Consider the following 15,859-nt stretch of genomic DNA (forward strand, 5'->3'; position numbering starts at 1 on the left):
TCTCTGCACATGTTATATCTGCCCCCCCTGCAGTGCACATGGGCCCTCATTCCGAGTTGATCGCTCAGTTTTTCGGTCGCACAACATATTCGCAAAGTTGCGTTAGTGTAGTAAATTTGCGAACATCCGCCCCCAACGTATTTTTGCACATTCGTACGCAGTATTACACAAAGTGGGCGTACGCCAAATGACATCGCAGTAATGCGAAACCATCGCAGCATTGCGAAGCCTTCGCAAAAACACATATTTCATCGTAAAAATACTAAGTTTTAGTAGATTTACTAATTTTTCCTTAAAATTGCACACTTTTAAGGTAAAACGCAAATTGATTTTTTTTTTGGCAATTAAGTCAAATTACCCCTTTCATTTTAAAGTACACAAGCCCTTGTCAATTACGAATCCAATTAGTGTAATGATTGATAATGTTCCTAAACAATTAAGTCAGGCCAAAAAACCAGATTAACACTTTGTTGCCATAATTGGCCATCAACATGTAAAAGTGTTTTTATAAAAAACGTTTATATTTAAAAAATGTGTTTATCTTTTTTAAAAGATGTTGTTTGTGAATGAAGGTGTTTACATGTTTATTAACACAATAATCTCCTAACTGATTTTTTAATTGTAAACTTACGTTACATGTGAGTAATGTTTAATGTAAACTATTTCTGCCTGCCATTCTGCTGATCCTTTTTTGCATTAATAAGCACAACACCCGGTTAACTTGAATCATAATTTTTTTTATTTTTATATTTTTTAAAACATTAAGATTTTTTGCAAAAAAACAAAATCATGTAAATTTTTCTAAATCATCAAGACAACTTAAAACACCATGCAGGTGTTGTCGCATTCTGGCAATAATGCCTCCAAAACTTGTTGGATCTCCAACTGCAACATCTGAAATTAAGAAGCAACAGAAACATTAATAACTGAATTACATTACTTATTATCCAAGAAAGGCACCTGTTGTGAAACTACATCTACCAGCATGCCTTTTCCAAGTTTTGTGGTCAGAGAATGCAAAATCTGTGTCAGGGCATGCTGGGATGTGTATTTTTTCTCCAGCATGAGGGCCGCAGTTTGGACAGGCCTGCTTTAATGCCTAAGTGACTACATCATGGCTGCTTTAAGGCTAAATCAGTAGCATAATACACAATCCTGCTCAGCAATGTTTTTTTTTTAAACTAGAAAGTGAACCACACCATGTTGTCCATTTTCTACTACGGGAGTTCTATTTAAGATGGGAAGTAGACCATAGCAAACAAACAAATTAAACATGTTATCTTGTAAAAGTGGGCATAACAATTTAATTTCTAATATTATTGGTTGCTATGGTCAACATCCCATGTTAAAGATAACTACCATCTTAGTAAATGTAACACCATGTTGCCATTCATTCACATCTGGACTGAAGAGAATTAAATTTAAGGAGGTTTGGTCCTGCATGATCACACTGCATATCAACATCTTCAGAAGGACTACATATCCTAGCATGCCCACAATCCATGTAAATCCAGTTTCCGAAATAAGGTAAAACAGGTTTTATTTTTTAAAATTAGCATTTTGTGAGTGTAACTTTAACACCACAAATCATTGTGTTGTTCTGCTTGCTAACAAAGTGAAGCATGTGTTTTGATAGTGCAAACATTATGAATAGAGAGGCACAAGTGTTAAAGACTAACAACATACTAAACTGCACTCAGCTATAAATGTTTTTGTTAAAAATAAACACATATTAAACTATGTAGTCCTGGAAACCCTGTCAAACTAATTAGTGTCGACCTAGAGTGGACACACAACACATTGCACACATAAACACTACATATAATGATACTCTAAAAAATATCAATGCAACATGAACACCATCAATAATTAATGAAAATGTGTACCTTGCTAGCTGATTTAAAACAGTACAACAGTGCATGTTTGTACATTGTAAGTGTAAGTAGGTCATATTTTAAACTGAAATGTAAAAACACTTGCTTTCCTCAGCAACATTAGTGTCACCACTGACCCCATCAGGGGCTTCTTCTGCCCATTCTGTGGGTGGTGAAGGCAGCTGGATGGGGGAAGAGGAGGGATTGGTGAAGGAGGAGGGATGGGGGAAGGAGGCTGGATGGGTGAAGGAGGAGGGTTTGGGGAAGGAGGAGAGATGGGGTAAGGAGCAGGGTTTGGGAATCTAATTTCTGAGGGTGGGTCTGATTGAGAGGGTGAGGGGGGCGGAGAGAATGTTAGGCCAATAGAGGGTGAGGGGGGCTGAGAAGGGGAGTTGGAAGTAGAAGGAGAAGGGGACTGGGAAGGAGGAGAAGGGGTCACAGAAAGAGAAGGAGAGGTGGGCTGAGAAGGGGAGTGGAAAGGGGAGTGGGCCTGGGAAGCTGAGGGGGCCTGTGAAGCTGAGGGGGCCTGGGAAGCTGAGGGGGACTTGGAAGCTGAGGGGGACTGGGAAGCTGAGGGGGATTGGGAAGTGGAGGGGGAGTGAGAAGGGGAGGGGGACTGGGAAGTGGAGGGGGAGTGAGAAGGGGAGGGGGACTGGGAAGTGGAGGGGGAGTGAGAAGGGGAAGGGGGCTGAGAAGCTGCCTGATGTGGGCTCACTGGCTGTCTTTGCCGTTGTGGTCGTCCTATAATGATATTTGTTGGTAAATTTTATTTGCATGTTAAATTACATACTAAACATTTGTAAATTACACTGTTCTGTTCCATATAAAAAACCCATTTTTTTTTTTTTTTAACAAAACATTTTAAAATCCTCTTCATGTTGGCCCCAGCAACCAAAATGTTTCAAATACATTATTTGGACGCTCATTCCTTAATCTATTCCATTGAGTCATATTGATTGCTCTAGGCAACATCACCAGATCACTATTCAAGCCACCTTATTATATAGACACCACTGATCAAGTTTTTGGGTACAGTTTCCTGCCTGGGTATTAATTCTGTACAACATGCACTTGTTTGGTAACACTTTGACACAGTCAGTACTGTTTGCCCTAACCACACACACTGTCCTATTTTTATAAATTGTTCACTCAGTGTTGCTATTAGCCTACCACTTAGTGTAAATTTGCAATTTTTATGCTAATAATCTTATGTAATGTAACTTACTGCGTGCATGCATTTCCCTGATTTGCTGGCGGATCTCCGCCAACAGTTCTGGAGTCCTCCTGCGGAGATCACTCCATCTCCTCTCCAGCTGGATTATTGTCCGCCTGCTGCGGACGCGAGACCGCAGTAGGTGGCGGACCTCCGCGTAGGCCTCGCGCTTAACCCGATTTGGGATGAAGCGCCCAACGCGGCCTACGCGGCGGTCCATCACCGCAACCAGGACGCGGAGCTCCCATCTGGTGAAAGGTGCCGCACGCATCATGGCAATGGCGTTTTCCTTATTTGGGCATATATTTATAGTGTCTGTTAGCATGTGATTGGTCCAAAATCTATGCTGTCATTTCTAATAACTTTATTGATCTTTGCAATGCTGGGAAGAGCAGAGTGTTAAATCGCACGAGCGGAAATACGCAGTCGCAGAAGGAATAAAATTTATAAAAAAAAAAAAAAAAAAGCCCAACACAAACACAGACACAGACACACACACAGTTTTGTTTAAATTTCGAAACATATCTGTGTACTCACCACAGTTTGTGTGATCATTCAGCTGGACAGTCACAAAGTGGTCAACATTAATTTTCATTTGTTTGTGTGTTTGTTTAAAAAAACATGTTTTTAGGAAAGAAAACAAATAAGGACACTATTTAGCAACATAACATTATTATATTTGCAAATAACACATTGTAAGCTTAACCTGTTTACGGATATTTTTGAACAAAATTATTACAGATTCCCACACACCAAAATAAGTACACAATGACCTTACAATAGCTTAAAAAAATACAACATTCCAAAATGAACATAAGCATACTGTGTTTTTTTTGTTAGAATAAAAAAAAATTAAAAAAACTATACCTGAAATATTCTGCAACAATGCTTGCCCTGACTTGGCTCCCCCTCCGTGTAACACTCCCCCCACCGAAGTGTCGGACAACCCCTGGCTCCTCATCAAGCATTTCCTCTGTCTGAGGAAGCTCTACGCTACTCCTTACCGCGATGTTGTGTAGTATAGCGCACAGGACCACTAGTTTACTTGCCATCTCCGGCGAATACATGATGTCGCCACCAGTGCGGTGGAGCACACGAAACCGGCCTTTAAGGACCCCAATTGTACGCTCCACCAGCTGCCTAGTGGCAGTAAGCGCAGAGTTAAATGCCGTCTGTGGTCCTGGCCTGGGATTACGGTAAGGAGTCATGAGCCAGGGGGTGCAAGGATATCCACGGTCTCCTGTTTGATGAGAATAAAAAATTAGAAAGAGTATATTTTGTAACAATTAGTAATTTTAGGCAAAAAATAGTGGCCCAACTCACCCAATAACCACATGTCTGCTCGTTGACTTGATCTTAATCTGTGCCATATCCCTGATTGTCTAATGACATACGCATCATGGGAGTTTCCGGGAAACTTTGCATTCAGGGAAAGGATCTGGAGGGATGGCCCACAAACAACCATTACATTCAGAGAATGAAACAGTTTCCTGTTTCTAAAAATTTCTTCATTATGTCTTGGTGGCTGAATAGCTACATGTGTGCCATCCACAACCCCAATAACATGTGGGAAGCGACTACCACCTTCCTCAAATTGCCGCTTCACCACATCTAGGGCACCAACATCCAAAGGCATAGCAATAAATTGCTTCACACGCTTTAGGAAAGCCTGGCAGACACGCCGCAGGACCTTACTGAACTGGCCCTGCGACATGCCAGCCAGGTCTCCAACCACATGCTGATAAGAGCCTGTAGCCAAAAAATGTAACAGCAAGGAATTGTGTCAATGGTGGTATTGCTGTAGGATACAGAATTGAAGACTCCAGATCACTCTCTATTATGGAGAGAGTGTCTAGGATTAGATGTGGTGGCAGCCTGTATCTACGCACAACAACATCATCTGGCATCCCAAAAAGTAGGACACGGGGTCTGAAAATTGGTGGCCTAGCACGCCTCCGTTGCCTTGGTTGATGAGGAGCCGGTTGTGGTTGTGGGGCTGGCGGTTGGGGTGGGAGTGCTGCCGTGGGTTGGGGAGGTAGGGCTTCTGCTGCGATAAACACTGACATCACACACTTTAAAAAAATATAACAGATATGTTGAATAAGACAAAAGCAAACCTCAAAAAATATACAACAAAACATTTTTAAAAAAAGGGGGTGTCAACTTACTGCAGGAGCATAAGACATATTTTCTGTGTTCAATTCAGGATCAAAATGAAAATGATACCAAAAAGGAAAAAAACTAATTAAAAGTTTGAAACCTACATATTTTAAAATCATTTTAATATAAAATAAAAAAAACAATACTCAGAGCATCAAACACATCACAAACACCTACGAAAATTTTTCGCAAAATAGGCTAAAAATAAATTACAAAACAACAACCAAAGTTATCCCTTTAGTAGCTAGTACAGGCAAGAACAGCACTACTTTGCACAACAATCCTTGAAATAAATTTAACATTTATTATCAAGATGGCAGACAAACATAAGCAAAACACTTTGAACAAACACAAACAGGCACCAACACAGGCCAAGGGCACTTACCTGCTCCAAAGAAAACAACAGGCAAATTCGAGTTATAGATCACACTCCTTGAAATCAACAAAAAGGGGTTACTTCACCCAAAAAAAAACACCTACAAGAGAACAAAAATTACATTAAAAACAACATAGAGACCATTAACACAAACAGGCACCAACACAGGCCAAGGGCACTTACCTGCTCCAAAGAAAACAACAGGCAAATTCGAGTTATAGATCACACTCCTTGAAATCAACAAAAAGGGGTTACTTCACCCAAAAAAATACACCTACAAGAGAACAAAAATTACATTAAAAACAACATAGAGACCATTAACACAAACAGGCACCAACACAGGCCAAGGGCACTTACCTGCTCCAAAGAAAACAACAGGCAAATTTGAGTTATAGATCACACTCCTTGAAATCAACAAAAAGGGGTTACTTCACCCAAAAAAATACACCTACAAGAGAACAAAAATTACATTAAAAACAACATAGAGACCATTAACACAAACAGGCACCAACACAGGCCAAGGGCACTTACCTGCTCCAAAGAAAACAACAGGCTAATTCGAGTTATAGATCACACTCCTTGAAATCAACAAAAAGGGGTTACTTCACCCAAAAAAATACACCTACAAGAGAACAAAAATTACATTAAAAACAACATAGAGACCATTAACACAAACAGGCACCAACACAGGCCAAGGGCACTTACCTGCTCCAAAGAAAACAACAGGCAAATTCGAGTTATAGATCACACTCCTTGAAATCAACAAAAAGGGGTTACTTCACCCAAAAAAATACACCTACAAGAGAACAAAAATTACAGTAAGATCAACATAGTAAAATTAGTCAACAAAACAGCAACACTGAAGCACAGGTTTAGTGTAAAAAATGGACAAACAAAATAGATATGTGATAAAAAGAATTCCAAATAATCCTCAAAAATCTAATTTTTAAAAAAAATTAGGAACAAGACGAATGCACGAATACTCACAAACGGATTTTCGCAAAAATAATACTATACCGTCTATATTCTAAACGCGAACAAACGGACAAATGTATGCTTGACAATTACTCACTCTGAAAAGCACAATAGCACCTTCACGCACAGCCCAACAAACTCCAAACTGACAAATACAAACTCCAAACTACCAACACTCACAGCGTGCAAAGTAGGCCCTTAAATAAGCAGTGCAATCATTACCAAGATTAACACTGTACACCTGTGTGAATGAACGCCCCGCACGTAGGTATAAATAAGCACACACCTCGGCGTACACACGTCATCGCAAACATGGCTTCTCGTGAGGAAATAGCAGCAGAGATGGCCCGCATTGCAGAGCAGCAGATGGCATTGGCGAAAAAACGCCTAGAGTGCCAGAAACGGATGTTGGAATACGCCTCTGCGGATTGTGAAGAGGCAGGACCTAGTACTCTGCAAATCTCTGCTTCTGAGCCCCAACAATTGAGTGGGGATACCCTGCCACACACACATACTGGACAAACTGAGGAGGAATCAGCATTAGCCACACAAACACAACAGACAGAAGCTGCTAGTGAGGAGGAAGATGGTGAGGAGCAGCAGGAAGAAACCTCACAGGCTACCTCCAGACGTAAGAAAAGACAGCCAGCATTCACTAAGAGGGAGTTGCGTGTCTTGGTCACGCAGGCCATGTTCAAAGTACATAGAGGCCCCAAAAACATGGGTGCTGCTACAAAAGATCGCATCTGGAGGGACATCACACATTCTGTGAATGAAGTTGGCTCTGTCGTCAGAACATCGCAGGAAGTTAGACGACGGTAAGTGCATCTTGCCAGTCCTTTTTCTGTGCTAAGTTGTCTTAAAAATGTAGTGACATGTGATGTTATGTATAGCAAACAGAAGCCAAACATGTGTCCTAGATATTTACATACACAAATAATAATACTCTACTTTGCCCCTCTTTCACAATACATATGTAGGTGGGCAAACTTCAAATCCCGCCTGAAGGCAAAGAGGTCTGCGGAGTGGAATGCCTCAAGGGCTACAGGGGGAGGACCATCTGTCGCTGTGGAGTTTACAGACTTGGAGGAGATGGCGATGGCCTGTGTCAGTTATGAGGAGGCCCAAGGGGTGTCTAATATGGACACGGACCTGCCTGAGATCCTGACGGGACATGACTTGCCAGGTAAGTTTACACATGTATTTGTCTGCAATTTAAACAGTATTTATAAAATTAAATCTAATTTTTTATTGTACTCTTTTCCCACACATTCTTCTATTTGCTTGCCACAAAACACAGCACAGGGGGATGATCAGTTTGAGTCACAGGAGGGTTATGTGGCTGAGGCTGAGGTGGAGGGACCTAGTGGGTCTGGCAGTGTGGGGCCACAAATCCCACCTCTGCAGGTTCCTACTGGCCCCCCCACCCAACCCTCTGCTATCCCGGAGATCCTTCTTGAAATCGCTAGGTATGGTGAGAGCCTAAATGCGTTTCAAGACGGGATCCTCCGGGAGGTAAGCCAGATAGCTGTCCGGCTCACTGAGCACCGAACCAGTGTTGAGCAAGGTGTTGCTCAACTCTGCCAAGGTCTGGCAGAGATTAGGCAGGGCCAAGAACAGCTTGCCTCCTCATTCCAAAGCCTTGCAAATAACATCTTGCAAGGGCTCCAGGCCATCGCTGTCTCCCTTGCCCACAGTGGCAGAGAGCCACCCACATCGGCTCCCTCCCCTGCCCCTGCCCAGGAAGAACAGCCCACTGGGCAGGCCCAACGAAGGTCGCTCCGCAGACCAAGCCAAGAAGAACAGCCTCAGGCGGGGAGAAAAAAAAGAAAGTGATGTCTCTCCAGATGGCCAGCACCCATGTTTTTCATGTTGCCTCTATGTTATTTTGGAGTTGGCTTGTGTGGCCAGAATGGATAACTCCCTCTTAGTGAAATGTATTATTTATGTTTGGAGGTATTGTAGCCTGTGAGTTTTTGGGTATAAACACCAGAGCCATCTTCCTCTTACTAGTGTGCTATGTATTGTTGTGTTTGTGTGGTGGATCCTAATTCTTTCTCAGTTGTGTCAAAATTTTTGTGTGGCAGGGTGTGTAATATGTATTATTTTTGATTACAAATTATAATTTAGTCAGAAGCTGATTTTTGCAGAGTACTAAGTTCTGCTCTATCATTTGTGTCAGTGCCATATGCTTGCTGCTTGGTCCATCTCTGCCTGTGAGACTCACGTGTAGCCATGTTGTTTTCATGTTGTGAAATCTTGCTACAGTAATAAAAAAAATTAATTAAAAATTGTGCAATTTATTCAAGGTAATGCATTAGGTAAATGTTAGTTCCAGAAAAATTAGGTCAGCATATAGACACTTGTGGACCAATCTGCAATTTCTCCCACAAAATTGCATCATCCAACAAATACAGGTATGCTTTGCACCACACTTTAATGTCCATATTAAGTAAACTGACACAACACTTTTTAGATTTATCTATTGATCAACAGGACATCATTTAAACCATTGTCAAATATTATAAACAAAAATTAATGTTACATTTCTGACAAAATTAAAGGGTATGCTGCATTATTTGGTTGTCGGTTTCTTTAGCAAAAATGTTGCAGCTTTACATTTAAATGTTTATTTCACTTGTTTGTATTTGTTATTCTTACAAACATTAAAAAAAAAAATGTTTACACACCAACTTTAACACTAAAAACAACCTTATTTGGCAGTGTGTGTGATTTATATGTGAGTAGAATAAACATGTAATGTTGGTTCAGACAATTGCTATTTGCTAACTTTCATCTGCGCAGTAATTAGCTAGTAATTAGCCATCAGATGAATGTGCTCTCCAATTAACAGCTAATTACTGCATACACACTTGGTAACAGTACTTCGCAAATGTAGAGTAACTGCAGACCTACTCGGCTGCTGCGTGAAGGTTGCTACGGTTTCCTATGTTAGATTTAACAGCGACAAGGTATAATTGCGAAAAACACGCCCATTGCGAGTTGCATACTCCCACACTGTACGCCCACTTTCACGCCCATGTCGGAGCATTGCGAAGTCTCGCCTCCGCCACGCCTCCGCCACGCCTCGTTTTCGTTTGCCAGTTACTTGTTGGTTTAAATTTGGCAGTTTTGCACTAATGTCGTACGTATGTACTCGCGCATGCGTATTTACGCTTTTGCGCATGCGCAGACACTTAGGCCCTCATTCCGAGTTGATCGGTCGCAAGGCGAATTTAGCAGAGTTACACACGCTAAGCCGCCGCCTACTGGGAGTGTATCTTAGCTTCTTAAAATTGCGACCGATGTATTCGCAATATTGCGATCACAAACTACTTAGCAGTTTTAGAGTAGCTCCACACTTACTCTGCCTGTGCGATCAGTTCAGTGCTTGTCGTTCCTGGTTTGACGTCACAAACACACCCAACGTTCGCCCAACCACTCCCCCGTTTCTCCGGCCACTCCTGCGTTTTTTCCGGAAACGGTAGCGTTTTCAGCCACACGCCCATAAAACGCCGTGTTTCCGCCCAGTAACACCCATTTCCTGTCAATCACATTACGATCGCCGGAGCGATGAAAAAGCCGTGAGTAAAAATACTATCTTCATAGCAAAGATACTTGGCGCAGTCGCAGTGCGAATATTGCGCATGCGCACTAAGCGGAATTTCACTGCGATGCAATGAAAAATACCGAGCGAACGACTCGGAATGAGGGCCTTAGTTTTCGTACATTTGCGATGCGATGAATCTCAGCGATCAACTCGGAATGAGGGCCATGGTTTTGCCCAACTGCTAACAAATTTGCTGCTGTGATCAACTCTGAATTATCCCCATAGTTTTGCTCATTAGCTAACAAATTTTCTGTTGCGATCAGGTCTGAAATAGGCCCAATGGTATTTGTCCTTAGCACTTTGTAGGAATATGTGCAGGACCAGTCTCACTCATCGGTTGCAAGGTTCATCTATGACAGCGGGCTGAGTAAGTATGAGCTTACTCAGGCTTGTCATCGCAGTGCGGCTTATGGGGCCAAGGAAACTTCATCTGGGACACAGTCCTTAACCTCACCACTCCCGGAAAATGGGGGCGATGCGTCCCCGTTTCTGACAAAGTGAGCTGCCCCTAACCCCATACCTACCTGTAAAACAGACAGAGGCATTCGCATCCCTACAATACAATTGCAGGACTCATTCTGTACATGTGTAGAACAGGTCCTGCACCTGTGCAGATTCCCAACCATCAGGAAACTGCGCGTTGGATCGCAACTGCAATCCACAGTGAATCAGGCCCTATATATAGTACAATTCAAGTGATACATTTAAAGTACTGAAGAAGTAAAACATGTAAACAGATTTTATTTGGGTAATTGTTTTTTTTGTACACGGGATAAACTAAACTTTAGCTATCAGACCCTATGAAAGGAGAGGTTGACAAGGAATAGCACAAAACTTGCAGATAAAGAAATACCTTAAAAATGTATATTTTGAAGTCATAAATTAAGTGACTTTATAGAAAGCAAGCCACACAACATCCATTTAGAACTCACAGTTTTTACAAGTTTCATTTGATACATAGAATGCTGGACTCTAAAAGGAGAAAGTACCAGGATCCAGCGCATGGTGGTGACAGCGTACCATTGGTATAAATCATTATGGGTTCCAAAGTTTATAAAATCTTGTTGGACTATCAGCAATTTTACTGCACTGTAACTGAATGCTGCTTCTTTCTACAGGCATGATGAATCATTTACTGTTAGGCCACTGTGTTAAATCCAGGAGGTTGGATGAAAGTGAGGATTGTCTTTGCTCTCCTATAATGCTTCACATGCTAAATAGAAGGCCCATACATAAACTGATGAGTCCTACTAAGGACAGAACAGCTGGTGTGTAGATGACATTAAGCCTCAGCACTTACTTGCACCATGCTATGAATGCCTGTTATAGTAAATAAAAAAAGTAGAAATGCAGAATTGTTTAACTTTGCCATGAAACGGAAAACTATTTAAATTTACACAGTGTAATAACTCTACAAAGTCTGCCTCAAGTCAGACATGTGCAGTCGGAGCATGCATGACTCGGGGCAGACTAGTAACCTTGCCTACCCCCCCATCTCCCCCATCCATTTACTAACAGCTCCCATTGTGAGGAGATGAGAGAAGATGACCACAGGTAAAAGGAAGTGTAAGTGAAAGATGGACCCCTAAACAGGGTTTTATGCCAGGTACAGTTGGCTAGTACTAGGGAGGCCAATCCCGGGGCATTTTTCAATCCCGGGATTCGGGATTGAAAAATGTTCAATCCAGGGATTCCCGGGATTGCAGTAGGGATCAGTGTAGGGAGCAGAGAGAGTAAATGTGGAGGGCAGCGAGGGGTGGAAGGCAGCGAGGGAGGGAGGGTGGATGTAGGGAGCAAGGCAGGGTGGGTGGAGGGAGAATGTAAGGAGCAGGAAGGGAGGGTGGGTGTAGGGAGCAGCTGGACAGTGGGTGTGTAGGAAGCATGTGAGGAGCAGGAAGGGAAGGTGGGTGTAGCGAGCAGGCAGGATGTCAGGAGTAGAGAGAGAGAGGGAGGATGTCTGCAGCAGTGAGGGAGTGTGGGTGTAGGTAGCGATAGTACTTACTAATTGGGCGGCGGGCAGCAGCCATGGACACACACACACACACTGACCGCGCTGGCCGCATTTCAAATGTAGCGCTGGCCGCCAGCCAGTCAGAACTGGCAGTCCGGCAGCCAATCAGGAGCCGCGTCCCTGATTGGCTGCCGGTCTGCCAGCTCTGATTGGCTGGCAGCCGGCGCTACATTTGAAATGCAGCCAGCGCGGTCAGTGTGTGTGTAGAACTACCTCGCTGACAGCCGGGCAGCACTGAGCTATAGTGCTCAGCGCTGTCCGGTAAAAACTGCGCATGCGCACTCTAATCCTGTGAATCCCGGGATTGGAGGCTCCAATCCTGGGATTCAAATCCCGGCATTTTTGGGCCCAAATCCCGGGATCCCGCCGAGATTGGCCTCCCTAGCTAGTACAGTATATGATATTATTTTACATATTCCTTTTAATAAATTGAATGAGGGTGTTTCCATATAATGTAAGTTTCAGTGCTTTCTGGATATATTTTCTCACATTCCATAAGCAAAACTCTTATTTTATCATAACATTAGCCTTTATACAAACAAATAATAGATAACCACAGCACCAAGGTCTTGTGTTTAATTCCCACGAAGACCATATATTTGTGTGGAGCTTATATGTTCGCTCCATGTTTGCATGGTTTCCTCTGGGTGCTCCAGTTTCCTTCCACAATCTGACAAAAAATAATTCTAGTCATGGTCTGATGTGAATGACTAAATATTCTCTGTAGAGCGCTGCAATGTCTGTGTGCTACTGTACAGAATGTAAAGAACTGTTAATAAATAATAATGCATGCTCATCTTTTCCTAATTTTCACTACTACGGTTGAAAAGGGAAAGCTCTCGATTTGCTACAGATAAGGACCCTGGACAGCTCCCACTATAACTAAATACACTGAGCCACAGTACTGTATGTAGTAGACGTTCTTCCATTACATTACCAGAGCTTTGTCTACAAACTACTACGACTATTACTCTACAATAATTGTAAATTAAAAGTCTGGAAGGTTTTATTCTGAACCCTGCAACCATTGTATAATTATTTAGTGATGTTAAAGTCTAATGAGAAATATAAGGTGATGGACCATTAGTTAGAAAAACAAAGTTTAATGTCCTATTGATTCTGAGAATGCTTCTGTAAACAATTTACTTTTACAACAAAAACACTACACAGCTGAGGTTTATAATTGTAATTATGCTTTGATATTGATCCGTGCAAGCAGAACTCTACTGTATTGAGGTGTCCTTAATTAGCAAAACTAACACGGAATTTAATTTAATCAAATATTTTTATTACTTCAGATGTAGTTCAGAAGAAGAACACCAGCATAACAGAACATTCTATGTCAGTCAAATAATATTATATAAACTGTTATATTAACACAAACTGTAAATAAAGTATATCATCATATACAACTTGGGCAACGTATAAAGGATCTGACTCAGGAAGAATTACAATTTCTCCTAAAAAGCAGTTGCTGCGATCAAATAGTTGCCGCCCAGGAACAGAGAAAAAACGCCCATTGCAGAGGTTGCAAATGCATCGCAATATGCGGGCTGATCGCAAAACCATACACAATTACCAGAACATCAAAGATTTTTCCTATCTGCACCAGGCAAGGTCATCCACAATTCTTGCTACACAAGAGGCTAAAAGTGGTCATCGCTGACATCAGAGGCCTGCCTTAAAACCGCCTCGGTACCTCTGCATTTTTTCAGACACACCCAGAAAATGTCAGGTTTCCGCCCAGAAACGCAGACTTTCTGTCAGTCAAACAGCGTCTGCGTTGCAATCACTATCTGTACGCAATTTCTGTCGCTATTTTTGCTCACGCATGTGCAGTGCAAACGCTGTGCATGCACAGTCGTGCGATAATCATCAGGATTGTGAATCATAAATTTTACAATCCTTACTGAATAAGGTCCATAATGTTACTACAAAGGGATAGATTATAGAGAGTCTTTAGAAACCTAGTATAATGGGATGCAATTAGCAAGTTTTAGTAGACAGTGCATTCGCAGGAGCAAATTTGTGCATTTTGTTTATCTCCAGCTGAGATGGGAACTGAATGCGACCTAGGAGTGTCAAGGGATTGTTGTGGGAGTGTAACTAGAGTTCTGTGCTCTTCTGAGTCATGCATACAGAGAAGGGAACGCTGTTTCAGATTGGTCTCTTGCATCTAGCTTGGCACTGGTTCATGTGCTGATACTAATAATGACAGTTGCATAAAATGATAGAAAACCGTAGGCGGAACAGTATTTCACTTGCAGCCACGATAATCCTTACATAAGCCCTAAGGAAACTTGCATTAGTAGAAGGTTTACTACCTTCTTACTCCAGCGGAATCAAACAAATACAGCCACATCTGTGTCTGACCCCCAAAGTATCTGATCATTGGTGCTGAATCCAATGTTCACAAATAAAGTAACATTACTTTATCAGTTTGACCCTCAAATCAGTGCAGCCCAATAGACACCAATCACTTTTAATCTAATTGTTATTTTGATTTTCAAAGTGAAAGAGAACTGGGTTATGTTGCAAAGTTGTGCGAGGGTGAGGTTGGCAGCAACAAAATATCTTCAGTGTCAGTTTGTGATAAGATAGTTGTCAGTGGAGTTGTCAGAGGGGAGGAGTTTCAAAGGGTAAGTCACTGAGAGTCAGATGTATTAACCTGGAGAAGGCATAAGGAAGTGATGAACCAGTGATATGTGCAAGGTGATAAAGGCACCAGCCAATCAGCTCCAATATGTAAATTAACAGGATCTGATTGGCTGGTGCCTTTATCACCTTGCACATATCACTGGTTTATCACTTCCTTATGCCTTCTCCAGGTTAATACATCTGCCCCATTGTGTTTAAAGAAAAGTGTGAAAGTGAGGCTTTACAGATTTGTGCGCTGCTTTGAAACTGTCAGATTTACTAAAGGCAAAACCATAAATAAATCTCATGTTTTAAACTACGCCGTTTGAAACCGTCATCCCAGTTTTGTCATATACCTTAATGGAATTGTGATTTGCAAAATCGCATGTCATCCCACAAGAGAAATGGCAGGTTATTCTAGACCTGATTCTTATACCGTAGGCAATATGGTTATGGTATAAATGGTTGACAGTTAAAAGGTTGACAGTGCCTAAGTCAATACTAAATGGTCGATATGCACAAGTTCAACATGGTCAAAAGGTCAACAGGTATAAAAAGTCGACACAGAAATGGTCGACAAGTGAAAAGGTCACCATGAGTTTTTCATGTTTTTGGGGTATCAAATCTTGTCTTACAGCATGTGAAGAACCCCAATTAGTGTACTGCATGCTCTGCATGCTCTGCTACCCCTGTGCTCGGTACAGGCTACCTCTCCTAATTGTGGTCCACGTTGATGGTAACGTATGAAAAAGTTGTAATAATGATAAAAAATACAAAACACTAATGTCGACCATATGCTGTGTCGACCACTGCCAAGTCCACAATTTGAACCTGTCGACATTTTGACCATGTCGGCCATATGCATATTGACTATTTATTGTCAACCTATGGACTTTCAGCTTTATAATTGCCAACCTATCACCCGGATACCAGGCAAAATATTGAAGCTCAAGCCACATGTAGCTTTAACTGTCAGAGTTGGTCTCGCAGCAACTGCTCTGAA

General features: G+C 41.9%; 2 long non-coding RNA genes across 2 annotated transcripts in view; one reads left to right on the top strand and one right to left on the bottom strand.

Annotated features, from left to right (window-relative positions):
• LOC134935079 (uncharacterized) overlaps positions 1-11,947 on the top strand; it is a 112,779-nt gene extending 100,832 nt beyond the window's left edge. Inside the window, exon 4 of the long non-coding RNA XR_010179883.1 lies at positions 11,327-11,947. This is a non-coding gene — a long non-coding RNA (uncharacterized LOC134935079). The remainder of the gene's footprint in view (positions 1-11,326) is intronic.
• Positions 2,470-4,081, bottom strand: LOC134935078 (uncharacterized). Its single transcript, XR_010179882.1, has 3 exons — positions 3,955-4,081; positions 3,625-3,646; positions 2,470-2,615 (listed from the first exon to the last, which is right to left on the bottom strand). It is a non-coding gene; the product is annotated as an uncharacterized LOC134935078 (long non-coding RNA).
• Positions 11,948-15,859: the final 3,912 nt, after the last annotated feature.

The sequence above is a fragment of the Pseudophryne corroboree genome, chromosome 6 (assembly GCF_028390025.1).
Source record: "Pseudophryne corroboree isolate aPseCor3 chromosome 6, aPseCor3.hap2, whole genome shotgun sequence".
In the NCBI taxonomy this organism is placed as follows: Eukaryota; Metazoa; Chordata; class Amphibia; order Anura; family Myobatrachidae; genus Pseudophryne; species Pseudophryne corroboree.